A 6,755-nucleotide genomic window follows, 5' to 3' on the forward strand; every position below is an offset into this window, starting at 1 on the left:
AGGACTAGGCCTGAAGTTCACCCCCTGATGTTGGAGCATCTGTACAGCAACTCTGCAGCCAAGGTGCTAGCAGTGTACTGGGCTCTGTTCCAAATAACATCCCACTTCATCAGAGTTGGGGTATGGGCAGTCCCCAATCAGGGTTGTTTTGCTCATATCTGTACCCATCCTGCAATGGAATATGTGGCCTGTAACTAGACCTCTTGCCTCCATGTCAGGGGTTCAGTGGCTAGCAAGGACATATCAGTTGCTAACAATTATTTCTCAACAATATTCAGCCCATTTGTACAGCTGAGACTTTCTATTGCCTGTGCTTTTGCCATAAGCCCCAACAATATCCATTATTGTCCACATGGACTGTTAACCAGAAAGGGAGGCCTGTATCTATAGTGCACAGCACTTGTGCTTGGGCCACCACCCTCTTAGATTCAACAAATGCACATTTGGTCTCATCAGGTCAATTCCAGACTTCTCCCTTCTTTATCAGTTTATACAGGGGTTTGGCTATTTGGGCCAAATGAGGACTAAACACCTGCCAGTATCCTAGAAGACCTAAGTAAGTCTGTAACTGTTTAACTGTTTCAGGGCTGGGATATGCCTGGATTGTCTATTACTGCTTCAGGCAGCACTTACATCTTACCCGACAAGACAACACCCAAGAATTTGACAGAATATCCATGTCCTTGCACTTTGTCCTCAATCTTGGCCCACCCCCAGCCCACCAGGGCTTCTCACAGCATTGTGGCACTGGTTTCCAAATCTGAAAGAAAATCAGAGGTTAACATTATATCATCTATATATTGGAACAAATGAACGGTATCCAACTTGCTCCATATAGCCAGGTCCTGGGGCACCAGGCCATGGCACATTGTGGAGCTATGTCGATATCCCTGCAGTAACACAACAAATGTCCTTAATCACATAGTGACAAGTACTCAGTTTATGGGACAGCCAGTCCATCAAGTCTGTTATATTTGGCACAGCCATGTGCATGGGGGGAGTGACTTTATTCAGTTCTTCATAGTCTACTGTCATCCTCTAGGGGCCATCTGGCTTCTGCACAGGCCACACTGGAGAGTTATAAGGGCTATGCATCACCCAAATTATATCGGCTTTTTCAAGCTTCAGAACAGTCTGTCCTATTTCCTTATGGCCTCTGGGCAATCAATATTGCCTGACATTCACCACTTATGTGGCCTGTGGCAAAGTCAAAGTTTCATGGTGAGGATGCCCCCATATGACTGTTTTCACCACATGAACTCTCAGGCAAAATTCCCCTTGAGTCATCTGTATTTGCAATCCTTGCAAAATGTCTATTCCCATAATATACAGCTACTGGGGATATATGCGTTTCATATGCAGCAGGGGGCAAACAGCCAATACCCAAAGTCAGAATCATTCATTTACTTGCATTTGCTTGCTTTTACATCCTTCTATATCAACCCATGGTCCCCCCAAATGCTCTAGATTTCCATGCACCAATGTAATTTTGGCTCCTGTATCTACTAGTGCCAATACTCACTATTTTTTGTAGGGGACCAGTGGATAGTCAGTTGAACATGTGGCCTCCTGCTACCTAGGTTTCCCACATCCCAGACACCTCGGCCTTCCCCCTAGTCTGGGAGGAAATCAGCAAGGGCCTGGGTTCCTCCAGTTCCACCTGGGGCTGCACCATGTGTCATAGGCACAGCGGTACAGGGGGAGGGGCCGGGCTTACCACTCTCGGAGATGGTGGAACTGGAGCCATGTAGTCATCTTTCTGCCACGCTGAGTCTCTGCTCAAGTTCCTCCTTCTTGCGTGGTAACTGCTTCACTTGCACCTGCAATTCTTTCATGTCTTGGCTAGCATGACGCAAAACTGATAAGAACATACAGGTCACCCTACTGGCTGCCTCTCGGTGGGCTAATGAGACATTATTTTCCAACATCTCTAGTGCCCTTTGGACGTCATTTGGCTGGGGCGCCACTGTGTCCCAATCCTCAGGCTGAGCCCATGCCAGCAAATAGGCTGCCACTAGGTACTATAGAGAGGTAGGGGGCCACATTGTTTCCATCCGAGCATCCCTGTCAGGGGCAGGGGGTTCTGAGGGGGCACTCACCTCATCCTGCTCAGAATGCCAAGTGTCAGCTGATGGGGGCTGAAGTGGGATTTGAGTAGGTGAGCGGCCCAACAGGAAAAATGCATGAAGAGATGCCATACCACGAAACAGACTGTACCAGGAGCAGACATGGAGCTAAACAGCACTTTATTCTATTGCCACAAGGTGGTGCGCGTGCTCCATGCTCACTTGTCCTGCTTTTATCTAATTTTTGCTTGCACATGTGCAGTGTCATTTTCTTTGTTCATGAGGCTTACAGAACACCATTAGCCCATGCGTACTTTTACTTTCTTTGTTCTAAAACTTATATAACCAGTGCATGCGTACAATCATCATTTATTTTATACTACAAGCATGTTGTTTTGGCGTTGGCCTTAAGTCACATGGCCTCCTCATCCAAGGCTATTGACAATCACTTTCCAAATAAATTTCTTTCTCTTGAATCCTTTTCTCAGCATTTGTTTCTGGAAGAACTAGAGAGAAAAATGCCATCAAGAGGAAGAGAATATCCAGCATGGGTCTTGCTACAGTAAGAAAACACAAGATTGGGGATAAAATTTTTGAATTCCATGGATGCTTACACCAGGCACATAAAATTTGATAGAAAATAATTCAAATGTTGGCTCTAAGGTTCAGCAAATTATATGTAAATTCTTCCTAAGACCCCTTGTGAAGTTTATATTTTATGGTGATAAGATCTTTGGCCTGAAGGTACTTAACTAGTTGACTCTAGTTATTGCACTGAAAGGGGTGCACTCCTTGCAATTCATCTGATCTGATTATAGTAGACCAGAGCAAATAAGTCATAATGGAAAGTCCTATGACATGACAGCCCAAGCAGACTGACTAGGTGAGGATCAGTCAACTTAACCATTTGTTCTTTCTTCTGAAAGTTACTATACACATTGCACTGTGTGGACCATGGAGGAGGAGAGGGAAGGGAGAGACAAAGGATCTATCCTCAAGGGGCTTCTGGTTTTCTGGGGAGCAAAAGACTAAACTGGAAGCCAGAAAACCTGAGGTCTCATACCTTCTCTGTCACTGTGTGACTTTGGGTAAGTTACTTTCTGATGATAGCCATTCTAATAGGCTTGAGGTGACAACTCATTGTGGTTTTGATTTGCATTTCCCTAATGATTTTTAGTGATGTTAAGCACTTATTGGTTATTTGTAGGTCTTCTTTGGGAAAATGTCTATTCAGTTTCTGTGACCACTTTAAAATTGGACTTTTTTTTTTTTTATGGCTACAGAGTTATATGAGTTCTTCATATTTTGTATATAACCCTTTATTAGATATATGATAGCAATTTTTTCCATTCTGTAGATTGTCTTTTCATTTTGTTGATAGTTCCCTTTATTGTTCAGAAGCTTTTTATTTTGATGTAGTCTCAATTGCATATTTTTGCTTTTGTTTAATCCAAAAAAATCATTTCCAAGAACAATGTTAAGGAGCTTTCCCCCATGTTTTCTTCTAGATATTTTATGGTTTCAGGTATTATGTTCAAGGCTTTAATCCATTTTGAGTTGATTTTTGTGTATAGTATAAGATAGTAGTTCTATTTTTTGCATGTAATTGTCCAGTTTTCCCAACACCATTTATTGAACAGGCTGTCCTTTTACCATTGTATATCCTTGGTTCATTTGTTGTAAATTAGTTGACAGATACTTGAGTTTATTTTGGGGAACTCTATTCTGTCCCATTGATATATGTGACTATTTTTATGCCAATATCACACTGTTTTGATTATTATGGATTTACAATATAATTTGAAATCAGAAAGTGTGATACTTCCATCTTTGTTCTTTCTCAAGATTGTTTTGCCCATTTAGGGTCTTTTGTTGTTCCATATAAATTTTAAGTTTTTTTCTAATTCTGTGAAAAATGCTGTTGGAATTTTGATAGGGATTGCATTGAATCTGTAGATTGCCTTGGGTAATATGAGTAGTATGGACATTTTAACAATATTAATTCTTCCAATTCATGGACATAGAGTATCTTTCAATTTATTTGTATTTTCTTCAATTGCTTTCACTAATGTCATTGTTTTTAGTGAACAGATTTTTCAGCTCCTTGGTTAAATTTATTCACAGGGATTGTATTCATTTTGGTGCAATATGTAACTGAGATTGTTTCTTAATTTCTCTTTCTGATACTTTGTTATTAGTGTACAGAAATGCACTGAATTTTATGTATTAATTTTGTATCCTACAACTTCTTGAATTCATTTTTTAGTTCTAATAATTTTTTTGGTGACATCTTTAAGGTTTTCTATATACAATATCATGTCATCTGCACATAAAGACAATTTTGCATCTTCCTTTCTGATTTGGATTTATTTTATTTCCTTTGCTTGCCTAACTGCTCTAGCTAGAACTTACAATATGAAGTTGAATAAGAGTGTTGAAAGTGGAAACAGATAATCACTTACCTCCATTTCATTAAAGTTTGCTTCTGGAGTTTTATCTTGTTCTCTTGTTTGGAATATATTACTCTGTTTTTTTTTTTTTTTTCAAATTTCTTGACTCTTTGAGTTGTTTTCTGTATATTAGATAAAACAGCCACCTCTCCTAGTTTTGATGGAGTGGGTTCATGTAGGATGTGATGTTCATCATTCAGCCCAGCCTGAACTTTTTGTTGTGACGCAAACCTTAGTGATTGTCCAAAACACCTTCTTTGTTCTTAGTGGCTCCCAGTATTTGAGGGTGTGCAGAGATCTGTTAGTATCCCAAAGAAGAGATTCTCAGTACCTAGATTCAGGCTGATTGGTAGCTGGACCCTCATCCAGCAGCTTTTAAAGTATGCAAATAATTTTTTTTTCAGGAAAAGACTGGGATATGGATGTTTCTGTCTGCTCTTTCTGACCTGAGCCCTGGGAGGAGAGCTGGTTAAGAACTGTATCTTTGATGCAATCCTATGGGACTGGCAAAGCAAGCCTCACTGGCCATTGGAGCCAGATGATCAAGTGGTGAATCACCTGGGTGTCTGCTGCAAAAGCTGATGTGCCAGACTTGTCTATAAGCTCCTTCCAGGAAGATACTGGTGACCTGGAGGAGACCAGGGGGAAAGGGGCACTTGTATTCATTGACTTCCTCAGTCTGTGGGGAGGACTGAAATCAGTCACTAGGAATGTGCTAAATTAGAAGCCTGACCTTGAGGCTACAGCTTCTGAAGTATGCAAATAGGCCACTTTCAGGGAAAGATGGGGATATCCACATGTCTTTCTGCTGCTTCTGGGCTGGGCCTAGGGAGGATAGCCACAGTTAGTCCTCCTGAGCCTCTGAAGAACTGTTTCTTTGTTTGCTATAGTCTTGAGAATCTTACGGATTCAAGTCCCATTGACTTTCAAACTAGGTGTTTTGGGGGCCTGTCCCTCAGGTGGAAATCTTTAAAAGTTGGAGTGCTAGATATTGGATCCAAGTCTTTACTTCTCAAGGAGAAGCTGGGTGTTGCCAGCCCCCTCCTGATTATATGTTGCTGTATGGGGGTGGTGGTGGTGGTTATGGCAAGAGTGTATCAGCCTTTCCTGTTTGTTTGATGTGGGCATTTTGTCATTTGCCTGATGTGTAGGTATTCCTCAGCTAGTTTATGGATTTCTTTCAGAGGGAGTTGCTCCATGTGTAGTTATAGATTTGATGTGTCTATGGGAGGAGAGTTCTGGAGTCTCCTATATCACCATGTTGGACTGCACTTTCATGGTTTGATTTTTTTGTATTTCAATCTTTTATTAATTGGGCATTTATCTTGGAAAAAATGAATAAGCCAAGAATACATTTTATTTATTTTTTGTAAATCACTAATCTGATGGCCCATCTTTACTAACAATCCAGTTTTCCTCAGTGAATCAATTATAATTACCTCGATTATATACTAAGTTCCCAGATCTACTTGGGGGTATTTCTGCACTTTAACTTTTTTTTATAATATATATTTTTATTGAGTTATAGCCAGTTTAGAATGTTGTGTCAATTTCCAGTGTGGAGCACAATTTCTCAGTTATACATGAACATACATATATTCATTGTTGCATTATTTTTCACTATGAGCTACCACAAGATCTTGTGTATATTTCCCTGTGCTATACAGTATTTTCTTTTCAATCTATTCTACATATGCCTGTCAGTATCTACAAATTTCAAACTCCCAGACTGTCCCTTCCCACTCACCTCCCTACTGGCAACCACAAGTATGTATTCTATGTCTATAAGTCTGTTTCTGTTTTGTATTTATGTTCATCTTTTTCCCTTTCTTTCTTTCTTTCTTTCTTTCTTTCTTTCTTTCTTTCTTTTTCTTTCTTTCTTTCTTTTTTTCTTTCTTTCTTTCTTTTTTTCTTTCTTTCCTTCCTTCCTTCCTTCCTTCCTTCCTTCCTTCCTTCCTTCCTTCCTTCCTTCCTTCCTTCCTTCTTTCTTTCTTGAGATTCCACATATGAGCAATCTCATATGGTATTATTCTTTCTTTTTCTGGCTTACTTCATTTAGAATGACATTCTCCAGGGACAACTATGTTGCTGCAAATCAGCTATGTTGTCATTTTTAATGGCTGAATAGTATTCCATTGTATAAATATACCACATCTTTATCCAGTCATCTGTTTTTTTTTAACATTTTTTATTGATTTATAATCATTTTACAATGTTGTGTCATATTCCAGTGTTCAGC

The sequence above is a fragment of the Camelus dromedarius genome, chromosome 9, assembly GCF_036321535.1.
Source record: "Camelus dromedarius isolate mCamDro1 chromosome 9, mCamDro1.pat, whole genome shotgun sequence".
Taxonomy (NCBI): domain Eukaryota; kingdom Metazoa; phylum Chordata; class Mammalia; order Artiodactyla; family Camelidae; genus Camelus; species Camelus dromedarius.